This window comes from Lygodium microphyllum, chromosome 28 (genome assembly GCF_053477565.2).
Source record: "Lygodium microphyllum isolate KBCC chromosome 28, Lygodium_microphyllum_v1.1.10, whole genome shotgun sequence".
Classification (NCBI taxonomy): Eukaryota; Viridiplantae; Streptophyta; class Polypodiopsida; order Schizaeales; family Lygodiaceae; genus Lygodium; species Lygodium microphyllum.
The window spans coordinates 47,167,250-47,181,644 of record NC_141162.1 but is presented as its reverse complement, the minus strand read 5'-3'; positions in this window follow the sequence as shown (position 1 = coordinate 47,181,644).

Genomic DNA, 14,395 nt, shown 5'->3' with positions numbered 1-14,395 from the left:
TTTGGCCGCAGTCGAGTGCTAATGGTCCCTTTTAGCTACCTTGCACTTCTTGGGTTTTTTCCACTACAGAGGAGCGCATGTGAAGCAAATTATCAAGCCTATCCGCACTCCGACAGGTATGATGCGTTCTCTCAGGTTCGCATTTTCTAAAGACGACCAATTATCAAGGCTGAAATCCCATGATTGATATAAGATATGCCAAGTTTTTACTACGAATGGGTTGTAAGTGACTATAATGGAGGGGAAATACTTAGGTCAAGTTGACCTAAGTATAAAAGGTGTAAGGGACACTGCATAGGCACCATTTGATGAATACACATTTGTCATTTCACCTTCTTCACCTTCTTCCCTGTCCTTCCATGGCTGTTAGCCATTTCTCTCTCCTCTTCTTGCCTTTCTCTCTCTACTTTTAGTCTTTCTCTCTCCTCGTCACCCTCTTTCTCTCTCTTCTTCTTAACTTTCTCTCTCCTCTCCCTCCTCTTCTATAGTCATTCTCTCTCTCTTTCCCCTTAGTTAGGACAGTTAGGTCTCCTTCATTATAGTACTTAGGTCAAGTTGACCTAAGTATAAAAGGTGTAAGGGACACTGCATAGGCACCATTTGATGAATACACATTTGTCCTTTCACCTTCTTCACCTTCTTCCCTGTCCTTCCATGGCTGCTAACCATTTCTCTCTCCTCTTCTTGCCTTTTTCTCTCTCCTTTTAGTCTTTCTCTCTCCTCGTCACCCTCTTTCTCTCTCTTCTTCTTACCTTTATCTCTCCTCTCCCTCCTCTTCTGCGGTCCTTCTCTCTCTCTTTCCCCTTAGTTAGGATAGTTAGGTCTCCTTCATTACAGTTGGTATCAGAGCTTAGTTTTCAGATCCTTCCTTCCTTTCTCCTTCTTTACATTTAGTTCCTTGTCAGTTTCAGGAACCTTACTGTGCACAGGTACAGCATTGAAGAACCACCACAGTCAAGAAGTACTAAACATGGCAGCTTTCTTGAAGACCACACAGACCATGACAGCCTTTCTTGGAGTCTTAAATGGAGCTTGGACCAAAAAAATGGAGGCAGAAAGACAAAAATGGCAGGTCGTTTTTCAGCATTGAGGTAAAAATTCTAGGGTTTTAGTGGAGGAGGACATTGCAGCACTTAGAGGGAGCACTGGAGTGACCAGTGGGAATTCCCAAGAAGAAGGCAGGCAACATTGAAGACTTTTCAGAAGGAGACAGGCAGCATTGATCCTTCCTTTCTCTCTCCTCCTTCCTCAACCCTTGCACTAGTCGTTGGGTCTGAGTCAAAGTAATGGCTCACATCTGTGAGTGATATCTCTGAAGATCCCAGATTCTGGAATGTAGTATCCGCAGTGGCAAGTTGAGAGCTCTAACACCAATGATAATGTGAAGACCAAGATTCAGAAGGAAAGTACCCTTCACCTGGTGCTGCGTTTGCATGGAGGGCAGTGAATTGCAGGGAGTGGTGCCTGTGTGTCTTTTGCCTCTTCTTCCATCATCTTGGCAGACGTTCCTCATGTCTGCTGTGTGACAGAGAATAGTTGGGGGGGACAAGCCTTGAGCATAGGTGCTTGATCATGCCAGAAGCAAGCCTGAGAAAATTATTGGCATGAGAAACAGGAGACCGTGTCAGGATAGACAACCACATGTATAGTGGAAACAGCCAGACATCAAGGCACGGAGGTGCCATTGTTGAACAAGGAGCTTTCCATAAGGATCAGGCCTGAGAATCTGGAAGGGTGGATGCCTTGGTTGCCTTGCTGCTAGCATCCGTCGTTGAAATTCAGGGCATAGCTAAGGACGTCATAGTGAAAACCTGAACATGCAGACTTGGACCAGTTCATCTTCCACGTTTCAGCCTTGAGCTTTCTGAAGAAGAGCCTCCACTGTGAGGGCTTGTTGTAGAACTGGTCATCGGCATTGTCGGCCCAACCAGTGGGGAGCTGGACACAGTGGCCGTGTTGGGGTTCATCCTCCGCCTGCTGCCGGGGAGCCGCCAGCTGTCATGCCACCATGCGTGGCCCGATTGGAACCTCTGTGGGGAAGGGGGATCGTCCTTGGGAAAGGAGGCAGAAGGGAAGCGGCAGAGGAAGGTATCGAAGTGCAGCAGCAAGGAGTGGTGCCTGTGGGTCTTTCTTATGGTTGTGTTGTCCGGAACAATAGGCTGAGATTGCTCCGCCTGTCAGAAAGACCATCACCCTCGAAGTCCTGTAGCACTGCAATTCAAACTTAAATTCCCATTATTTCCATTGCTGCTTCCACTCTGGCCATTGACCACTTCAGCCATGTTTGACGATCCACCCAAAGGAGCTGACGATTCCAACATCCGTGACGATTTGGTCTTCATGCTGTGGCGTTCGAGGTCTTTGCTGAGATGCATGCTGGTCAGAGGGCCCGTTCGGTGCAACCACGACGTAGTAGCAAACTCAGGAAATGAGGCTTGAAGGAGAGCCAGCAGTGTGTCTCTGTTAGCAGGATCAGACAAAGCAAGCCCTTCTTCCTTCAGCCTCTGCTCTATCCTTTCATCTAGCCAAGCCGTGATGAGTATTTCTCATCACTAGGAGAGCAAAGTGCTTCTGCTCCATGATTCTTTCCCTGAAGCAGCTCCAAGCACATGGTCAAAAGGAGGAAGAGGAGTGGATGTGATTTTCTGCTTAGCAGATTTCAGCAGTGTGGCAAAGGCATCAACTCGATCTGAAGCGCTTGTGGAAAATGTCACAGAAGGTAATTTGCATTTATCCAGCCATGTTTTCGAGAAGTGTGAGCAAGACTGGCGCAACTCAATCTTGAAATCTACCGATCCGGCCAAGATTAGTTCAGCAATGTTAGGCTGACTGGATTAATAAAAAACTATGTGGCCAATTCAGCAATTTTCCTTACATAGTTATGCCTCTTCTCCATCCGAAGTCTTGCAAAAGGCAGGGCAGACTGACCTCCTCTACCGTGCTTCTTCAAAAGATCCATAGTGAACTTGTGGAGAACCTCACGAGTGTTACCCTCCCTCAATTTACTGGCCATTTTGTTTTCCAATCGCTTGATGAAGATGCCGAGGTTCTCGACGATGCGCCATGTGCTGTCATATGCGATGCCGTTGTTCGGGGAGGTGGCCCAGGGGCATTCTCACTGAACCCTTAATAAGATGAGGCTGATATGAGCGCCTGATGTATGTCTCAACTACAGGCCTCTGCAGAGTGTGATCACTATGATCAACAATGCAACTGAAGTATCCTCAACAGCGGAGGTCCAGAGCAGATAGAACAGCCCGATCAGTAAGAGTAAGTGTCAATGGCTTCAGCTTCAGCGGCAGGATAAATCTGTGCTGATCAGAAGAATTACGTAGAAACAGCACAGTTCACACAGAGGGAGGGAATGCAGCTCTTGACTTGGTTCTCTACACCAGTGGATCCTTGAATCTTAGCCTCCAGCAAAATTTCATCGCTTTGTTATTTATTCAAGTCCTTGAGGACAGGAAAACTAAAAGACAAAATGAAGCGTAAAGTTGAAATCCTTTGAGATACCATGTCCTCATGTGGAGACAACAGGATCTGCCATGGCTGCATCACTGCAGTACTCGATTAGCTCGGGTTCAGTTCAGGAGGAGCATGTCATCGATACCAGGAAAAACCCTTGTGGATGTTGCTGCTGCACTGGTTGGCCTGTAGCAATGGCGTCTGTGAGGACCTTGCAATGCACTAGGGTTGACAGAAGCAGGAAGGCGAGAAGCTGTCTTTGATCAAGAATTCATCAACGTGAAACTCTCTAACTACAGGGGCAAGAAGTATGTTGTGCTCTTCTTCTACCCACTTGACTTCACATTCGTCTGCCCCACAGAAATCACTACTTTCAGTGACTGTTATGCAGAGTTTGAGAAGCTGAACACTAAAGTGCTTGGTGTGTCTATTGATAGTGTGTTTTCCCACCTTGCATGGATCCAGACTCATAGGAAGTCTGGCGGTCTGGGTGACTTGAAATATCCACTTGTTGCTGAATTAACAAAAACCATTTCGAAAGCCTACAATGTCGTCATTATTGGCCAGGTGTTGCCCTTCGAGGTCTTTTTTTTTATCATTGACAAGCTTGCAAGCATGTGTGGGAAAGTTCTCTAGTCAGATGAGCTGCTCCTCTGCTTCAGCTATTTCACCTGCTAGTTGAGCTTCTCGAGCTGCACAAGCATGTGTGTGATATTATACAGCAGCCAGTACAGGACCAGTGCTGCAAGGACAAGAAGCACATTCCTCTAACTCTTGATCACTGACTTAGAGCGCTTTGCCTGCTCCACAAGGGAGCACTCTGGCCCACAGCAGGTCGGTAAGCTGTGCTTGTACTTCCAATAGATGTCCAACAGGAGGAACATGCAAAATGGCACTATGGCCAGTAGGGGCTGCAGAGAGTTCTTGGATACCACAATTATGCCCTTTCACAACCCTCCAAGGCCTGACATTGTTACCATCAGTAACATAATGGCTTCTTCTCCAACCACATAGATTAGCAGAGCCCACTCTAAGGCCATGAAGAAATTCTATGTCTATTTGGTATCTTTAGCTTCTCTGATTGGCAAGAGATTATAGCTCTTTTCGCAAAGTTGTCTGTTATTCTACAAGGGCAGACCCTGATTCGAGGGATACCCATCCGAGCAAGCAGAAATATGGGAATCTCGATCTCTGCATACTTTCTACATATGGGCGAGTATGTGTGCATGTTGTATTTGTATGTTGACACAAGAAAAACAGCATAAAGCCCTTTCTTCTGTGAGCTGCACAAGAGTTTCAAGTCATGAAGATTGTCAGCCTAGGATGCAAGAACACCATTGTAGTCATGTTGAACAATCTTCATGCAATCTTGGGCAGCATGTTTATGGGCAACAATATGACCAAAGTTTTGGTAGTAGTCAACAATGAATAGATGTATTTGGACAGTAGCATGAACATTTTTGTGACATGCATTCTCATAGAGATTATGGACAGCATGACCAATGCTGTGGGATCAATGATCAAAGGCAGCATGCTTATGACGGTTATGCGTGTGATGTGCAGTAGGGCTATTATCACCACATGCAGTATGGACAGCATGAGTATTGTTATGAGCAGCAACCACATTCCTACGACCATCCATATGGACAGCATGAGCATTATGGTCATGAGCATGAACAACTATCTGTTGTATATGAGCAGCATGCTTATGTACGTGAGCAGCAAACATCATTGGAAGCAAATGCATATGCTCAACCACATTGTCCCTTTGATGCGCAGCAGGGCTATTATCACTATATGCAGTATGGACAGCATGAATATCATTATGAGCAGCAGCCACATTGGTATGACCATCCATATGGACAGCATGAACATTATGGTCATGAGCATGGATAGCCATCTATTGTATATGAGCAGCAAGATGTCTATGAGCAACATGTCAGAACTATTACTGAGCTGACCGATGGTGATGAGCATGTGTGTAAATTGCTCTCTAAGGCTAAAGGCATTAGACACCTTACTAGTGATACGATACGGGAACTGCATACTGCGGGCTTATGCTATCAATGTGCTAAGCCAATATCTCGTAATCATCAAGCCACATGCAGGGCAAAGACTGCCAAAACACTTTTGGTATTAGAGTATTATGATGCAAAGGATGGAGAAGATCTTGTTGAAGACCATTTTGGTATGGGTCCACAATAAGAACTTCAGCTCAAGAAAGAAGACCATGGGCAGCATGTGAATTTGGACGATCATGACCCCATGCGGGAGCCCCGTCAGTCCACAGACCTACAATTTAAATGCTTGGACATCACTAAGAATGCAGGGTCCATGAATATGCAACACTTAGGGGTTGATGCAGTCCATGAAATGGTGACTTCAGCCCCATATGCTTCAGTCATACAGAGCATGGCGATGCCTGAGAGGCTTATGGAAGAGCTAGAGAATACCACCATGATGATCATGCTTCCAACTGTACTTGACTTTGACCTTATGAAAGCTGATCCAATGCATGGCAGCGATACCACTCTCTTTTTTGACCCGGGTGGCTACAAGCTAACCTTGACCCTTTGCATAGACTAGTACTACTCTTGAATATTAGGCAATCTTTTACTGGGTCTATGCTAAGAACCCCCCCCTCCCCCTATCTTTTGCCACTTGTAATGCTGTATAGAGTAGTACTCTGCAGCCCACTACTTGGCTATACCAATAAGTCTAATCTTTGTTTTTGAGGACAAAAACTTCATTTTGAGTGGGGATGGATTGTAATGGAGGGGAAATACTTAGGTCAAGTTGACCTAAGTATAAAAGGTGTAAGGGACACTGCATAGGCACCATTTGATGAATACACATTTGTACTTTCACCTTCTTCACCTTCTTCCCTATCCTTCCATGGCTGCTACCCATTCCTCTCTCCTCTTCTTGCCTTTCTCTCTCTACTTTTAGTCTTTCTCTCTCCTCATCACCCTCTTTCTCTCTCTTCTTCTTACCTTTCTCTCTCCTCTCCCTCCTCTTCTGCAGTCCTTCTCTCTCTCTTTCCGCTTAGTTAGGATAGTTAGGTCTCCTTCATTACAGTGACCTGCGTATTTTGCTATTTGGAGTGTAGTCATTGTTCATAATGCTTTTTCATTTGTGGTAGTTTATACTACCGATCGCGATCGCAGGATGCCTTGCTCCAGAAATACACGGGGTGATTTACAGGTTGTCAACTTTAGTGCAATGAATCTCACAAAAGGAGATTAAGACATCCTCTATTAAATCCGTAAGGCAGGGAGCAATGGAGACGGTCTGTCTCTATAAGAAATATCTGCCCACCAACATGCTCACGATACAAATCCACCTTCTTGTGCATCTTGTAGATGAAGTTGAGATTACTAGACCTCTCCATACGCGATGGATGTTCTTGTTGGAGTGCTTCATGAAAACCCTGATAGGCTTTGTACGACAACAAGCTCAGCCAGAAGGTAGCATGGTTGAAGGTTGGTTGGTGTCTGAGGCGTTAGTGCATACTTCATAGTGGTTACCAATGGTGGATTCAGACAACAATATGCTATGGTCGCTGAAGGATGATGATAGAATGACTGAAGATGTGGTGGTTAAAAATGGGATAGAAAAAAGAATGGATGCTGCAATGGAGAAGAAAGTGAATCGTGTTTGTATGTTGCACCATGGCTCCATGGAGACGTGGCTCACTAGGTATGAGCAAGCTAGGAAAGATAGGAAATAAGCTTAATTTGAATTTTGATGAAGTATGCACCATCGACCAATTTGATATCCCGAGGGCATGCAGGAGATGCCATGGTTTATGTTAATGCAATGGTTGCATGGAGCTCTGACCGTAGTGTCTCGCGAAGAGGTGGAGGTCTCAACTGAGGAGTGGGAATTCTTAAGGGGATGTAGTCTAAAGGTGATGACGTGTTTAGGGTTTGCTGTATCTACATTTTATATATGACAACTAATTGAGTGTTTCAATGCACAGTAAAAAATATACAGTGTGGCATGGTCATACAGATGGCATTTTTGTGTGGAGCATATCAACAGAATGCGCTCCTCAACAGATTGTGATATCATGGCAAAGTTGGAGCAAGAGAGCCGACGACGAGCAGCGGATCCAAACACCGTTATAGATGAGATGTCACAAAAGTTAAATCTCTTTTGTACGTGATTTTGAAAATGTAATTTTCGATCCAAACCCGAGACAACCTGGATGGTGGTATGTTATACATTCAGCTTCTCGAAGTATGAGAGTATATGATCAAAGCAATGTTCCCAGTGTAGATGAGGACAATATGCAAATAGAGGGGTTGATATTGCAAGAGGTGGAGGCCGTGAAAGCTTGGATAATGTAGAGGAGCTAGAATCGGGTAACAATGATGGAAATACAAGAGTCCAAAAATTCTTTGAGAATGAGATGGACTCATCCTTTTGTGGTAACCTGTCTATCAACCTTCCAGTGTATGCGGAGTTGTGTCAGGAGATTGACATGGGACCATAGGGTACTTCATACTTGGAGCATCCACCTACTCAATTCGTTGGCAAATCGCTTATAAGGATACATAAAATATGTGTTTTTAAGAATCATCATTTTTTAAAGATTTATATTACCGTGCTTTGCTTGGTTTATATTGATTATGCTAACATCAATTTTAGTCTGTGCAGGTGACCTTTGTGAATATTTAGATTAGCACGATGAGTCGAGGGATGAGCGATGAGGAGCTATAGGAAATCTTCAAACGTATGTCTCCAGATCAAATGGCTCAATTCAGAGATATGGAAAACCAGGAGTTGTCTCAGACACCATCAAGCTAGTATGTTAGATCTATTTCGGTGCGCTCTGATGCTTTAGTTTCCTGTAGATGAGGTCGACGCTCTAGACTTGGGTGGTCAAACAGAGGGAGTGGCTCTAAGGGATGCTGCGGAGACATGGATGCAGTGAGTCCGCGGTCGGCTTGGAATACAGGTGGTACTCCCTCGGTCTCGTGTACAAGTTCGAGAGAGTGTGGCTCAGGTGGTTGTTGTGGAGGTATTGATGCAATGTCTCCATCTCGTCATTTTGCTAGAGTTGCATCACCTATGGGATTTGTTACACTTATGGAGACGTCTACTCTAGTCACTCCAGCTTTTGCTCAGTCGTCTGCAAGTGGCATCCCTATGCATGCTACTCTGAGAGATTCTCCCTCGTAGGTACACCAAATGTATAGCGGTCTCTTGGATATGCCTAAGAGTGTGGTCGTAGGTGGGAGAGGACACATCTTAGGCATATCCTAAAGAGATATGGATACCTTGTAGATGATACGACAGAAGCCATCATCATGAATGATGAGGGGAGGAGGGTGATGGCTCATATGAAAGAGTTGTGCCAATAAGTTTTTTGGCACGTCTTGGATCATTGGAAGAACATACTGGAGGGAAGCAAGGACTACATAGTAGCATCCTTGGATGAGTTTTCGGTACCCGCCGAAGTAGATAGGTTTTCCACAGGCTAGATGATGGAGTACATGCATGCGTATATGTCACCCAGATGATCGGGCGCATGCAAGGCACTTAACAGTGGGGCCTCAAAGCCCGAGTGGCTAGACGTGGATAACTGGCACTGACCCAAGGTGGAGGCTATAGATTCTCCAGGATGTTGGAGATAGCAACGCAAGGTGGCAAGGGCACGATTGGAAGTAGGAGTGGTCCATTATCTTGGGAGTGGTGGCCACATGACTTATCTAGAGGACTTTGTAAGTTTTTCTTTTGTTTTGCTTGCTTATTTTATTGCAATCGTGTTTCTAACAAGTGTATTTACTAATGTCACCCAGATGATCGGACGCATGCAAGGCACTTAACAGTGGGGCCTCAAAGCCCGAGTGGCTAGACGTGGATAACTGACACTGACCCAAGGTGGAGGCTATAGATTCTCCAGGATGTTGGAGATAGCAACGCAAGGTGGCAAGGGCACGATTGGAGGTAGGAGTGGTCCATTATCTTGGGAGTGGTGGCCACATGACTTATCTAGAGGACTTTGTAAGTTTTTCTTTTGTTTTGCTTGCTTATTTTATTGCAATCGTGTTTCTAACAAGTGTATTTACATGCGTGCGTATATGTCACCCAGATGATCGGACGCATGCAAGGCACTTAACAGTGGGGCCTCAAAGCCCGAGTGGCTAGACGTGGATAACTGGCACTGACCCAAGGTGGAGGCTATAGATTCTCCAGGATGTTGGAGATAGCAACGCAAGGTGGCAAGGGCACGATTGGAGGTAGGAGTGGTCCATTATCTTGGGAGTGGTGGCCACATGACTTATCTAGAGGACTTTGTAAGTTTTTCTTTTGTTTTGCTTGCTTATTTTATTGCAATCGTGTTTCTAACAAGTGTATTTTCTAACATGACTTATCTAGAGGATTGTATAGACATGGCAGCCCTCTAAGTCACTTATCTTTCTTGTCTGTAATTACTAATTTTAATTAAAATGCATTATTTTATGGCAGACTAATGTGTAGTTGTTTCTCTTTATGCAAAGTCTGTTCGATGATCCTTCATAATGAGACGAGCTTTCGGATGGCAAGGATCGATAGCTCGCCCTTCGATCTATATAGCGCACATTCTCTTCTTTTTTTATCATGTGATTTATGTAGGCATTTTCTATACACTATGTTATTATCATCCTTTGTATCTTGCCATGATTATACTGTCGCTTTTATTACGCGATTTTGTATTTATTTTATGTATCAGTCTTATGGATTCAATTACACTTTGCCTTCCTTCAGACAAGCATTATACACATTACTGAAACTCTTTTGTATGGCCCAAATAAAGCACATAGTGTTATTTGTAGCAGGGCAACCATAAAAAATTTTTTCACTGTTACCGTTGCTATTAACGTCCCAAATTTAGTGCACGTGTCACTATCAGCGTTGCTATTTGTATCGCTGATAGCGAGTGTTGTATGGCATCGCCTTGGGGGGGTCACTCATGAATATATGTATATATAACGTGAGTTCAAAATAAGGGGTTTTTAAAACACCATTTTTATACATTTTTTACATACAAAAGGGTGTCATATAAAGGGGTTACTTATAGATTGAATAGAAAAGGGTTGTGTTTTATTCAAGAAAAATTCACAGATTAGGACATTTATAGATAGGCCATGAACACATGTTATATAGAGAATATATATACAGTGAACCCCTTGAGAGCGTCGCTAATACCAACATTTTTTGCGACGATGGGGGCAATATTTTTTATGAACATTTTCGTCGCTTTGAACGTTGGTATAAGGCCTATATCCTGTAGTGTTCTCTCAATTTCTTTCTCTCTTTTCCTCTCCACTCTCACTCAATGCATCTCATTACAATCCAAATCAAAGATAGAGAATGAAAAACTTATAAAACAAGGACATTGAAGGATCCTCTCTCCCCGCCTCTCTTTGTGTCTCTCTTCCCCCTCCCCCTTTATTTTTCTTTTCATTCTCTCCAATTCTCTTATTGTTTCCATTTTTTCTCTCTCCCTTTCTCTCACTCTCTATTTGTTGTTCGCTTTATCTCTCTTTTTCTCCCTCTTTCCATTCCATTTTCTCCCCACTTTCTCTCTTTTCTTTTCACTCTCCTTTCTCTCTTTTCCTCACTCTTTTTTATTCCTCTTCCTTCTCCCTCCATCTCTCTTTCTCTCCCCCTATCTTTCTACTTTTCTTTCTCTTTCTTTGTTGCCTCTATCTTTGTTTCTCTTCTCCCCTTGTTGTTTCTCTTACTCATTCTCCTCTCTCCCTCCCTTTATATCTCGTCTCTCTCTTCCTCTCCCTTCCTTCATATCTTGTTTCTCTCTTCTTCTCTTTTTTCGTTACCTTTCTCTCTCTCCTCTCTTCATCTTCCTTCCTTCTTCTCCCTCACTCCGTTCCTCTTTTTCTCTCTCTCTTTCAATGCATCTCATTACAAAGAAAAGAAAAAAACACAAAAATAAAGCAAGAATAGTCAATGTACCTACCTCAAAGGTGCAAGGAAGGAATCTTTTTTGCCTCCTCTTTGTGGCATACCTTCTTTCTCCTTTGCACACTTCTTTTAGCAGTACGTCCGTGTGGTAACTCAATTAGAACCCATGTATCTTTAGAGGGAAGAGATTCATACTCAGCTTTCATAGCCTCCTGCCATTGCTTCTTTTGTGGAGATGACATGGCATCACTATAAGAGATAGTGTCTTCAAAAATATTGAGAGCATTATTAAGAATATCAACATCATAAACATGACAGGTAACATGTTCATTCTCAATTTGAAGATCAACATAGAGATCAATGAAGGGTTATCATCTGCAAAAATAGATGCAGGTTGTGAACTGTAATTTGAAAATTCAATATTATCCATTGAAGGAGATTCATCATGACATAGAAAAGAAAAGATAGTGATTAATGAATGTATCAACAATGTCCTCTAATGACCATATCCTCCCAGTATCCTCCTATGACCATGTGCTCCCCATAAGTTGCTAATTGAAAATGACAACACAACTTATGATTACCTTCTTGGAGGATGGATCATAAAACTTGTACCCCTTAGGAAAAATTGAATATCCAATGAAAATAACTTTTAAACTAGGAGGATCAAGTTTTCTACGAGTCCCTTTGCATACATGAATATAAGACATACATCCAAAGGTTTGAAAATATGAAGTAGAAGGAGTTTCACCTATCTAAGTAATTGGTATTCTCGAGGAAGTTACTATATGTATATTCTCAACATCACATGCGTTCAATGCCTATTTATAAATATCCTTATTTGTGAAATTTTCATGAATAAAACATAACCCTTTTTTATTCAATCTGTAGATAATCCCTTTATATTATACCCTTCTATATGTAAAAAATGTGCAGACATGGTATTTTAAACATATCTTATTTTTAACCGACGTGATGCACACATAACTTACCCGAGTTGGTATTTTACCAAAAGAAGTAGTCATAGGAATATGATTTTGCATGGATATAAGCTAGAATGGATGAGCAAACATGGCATAGAATTGACGATAGTCCTATTTTTATGTTCAACAATACCATTTTGTTAAGGAGAGTAGGAAACATTATATTCATGATGCATACCCTGATTACTACACTAACAATCAAAATCATTTGAAATGAATACCAATATTGAGATTGCGATGGAGGAAAATGTCCACAAATATCAAGTGAATAAGATCAAGAAAATAGCTAGAATGAGTTGTGGCGGAAATGGAAAAGGGTTTGCAAAATACTTTCCAAGTGCACAATATTCACAAACAACCATGTGAGGATGAGCTTTGAATTCCATACCTTGAACAAGATCACATTGATAAAGATTGACAAGCTTAGAAAAATTAGAGTGAACAAAGCAATGATGCCATATTTTGATATTGAGATTGCCATGAGTTATAATAATATTTGCAATATCTTCATTTAAAGATAACTCAAAAGGATTACCATTTTGAGGAGCAAGAACTATAGTTTGGCTGTTTTCTCAATACAACACTTGGTATCATCAAAACCAACAAAGAGACCAAGATCCACAAGTCTTGTACAACTAAAAGAGATTTCCTTTGTCGATCTAGTACATGTAAAACTCCACACAAAATTCTTGTTGAAGAAAGAATACTAAGATATAAATCACCTATACCTTTGACTTGAAAGATTGTGTCATTAATTTCTTGACACGAATAGATTGATAGTTATGTCACCATTGGGATTGATATGTCATGCTTCCCATAGCACCATAATCAATAATAAATAGAGATCCATCACAAACATGAAGTATCCTTTTTGGAGAGATAGAACAACTCACACAAATTGTTTCTTTAGTAGTATTGTCATGTGTAGCAACGTATACTCTATTACGATTTGAATCAAAACGCCTCTTGAAACATAGATGGGTTGAATAATCATTGTTTTTATAGTAGTCACAAGGAGAATAATCTTTAGATAAACATGGTTGTTTTTTTGCAATACCATGTTCTTCATCAAATTTTTTCCCCAACAATCATTTGTAGTGTGAGTATATTGCAATAAGAACAATGTCTATTAGAAAACTTGGGACAAGAGCAGCCACCACCATGACAATTCCTACATATAAAGTGTGAAAAGGGATGGCTTCGAGCAAGTAAATCTTGGTTAATATATTCTAATAGTGTGTTATCTTATGAGATCATAGTTATTTCTTGATTTTCGTGTTGTCATTCATGGTATTGTGAATATTCAATAGAAGATATACAAGCTTGATCAAAATTAATCCCATCTTTGTTAGATAATATGGTAACAATATTATCATAAGCAATATCCTTTACAGTGTTAAGAAGATTTGTTACCAATGGCTTTCGTGAAATGGCACCAATAGTAGTAGCAAGTTGAATGATAATGTTCTTGAATGATTCAATATGTATTGTCATAGAAGTTTTGTTGTTGTATTGTAACTCACTGAGCTAACTATGAAGATAAGTTATTTCTATAATATATTTTTTCTCAAAATTTGCTATCAAATACTCCCATATAACTTGTGAGGTTGAAAGATTATATACATAAAGCATAAGATATTCTTGAAGAGCAAAAAGAATGTATTGACCAGCTACTTTATTTCGTTTGACCTACGCATTTATAAATAGTTTGCCATTCTTCAAAGATAGGTCCTTCAATTTACAAGGGGTTAATTATCAAGAACAATATCATGCAAGTCATAACCTTCAAGAGTTAGTAGCATCCTTACTTTCCATCCAAGGTGTCCTTGTCCTTGAAAGTGAGGGAAAGAACGTTGTCCAGAAGGAAAATAATTAACATATCTAGCTAAGAGAATATGTATAATATGAGATCATAGAATCTGCACACCATAATATGAAACGACAAAGAAAGTGCAGCACCACAACAAGTCATATGCAAAAGCTATGCTATAAAGAAATATATTTAGTTGAAAATGTGCACTGTAACTTAAAGT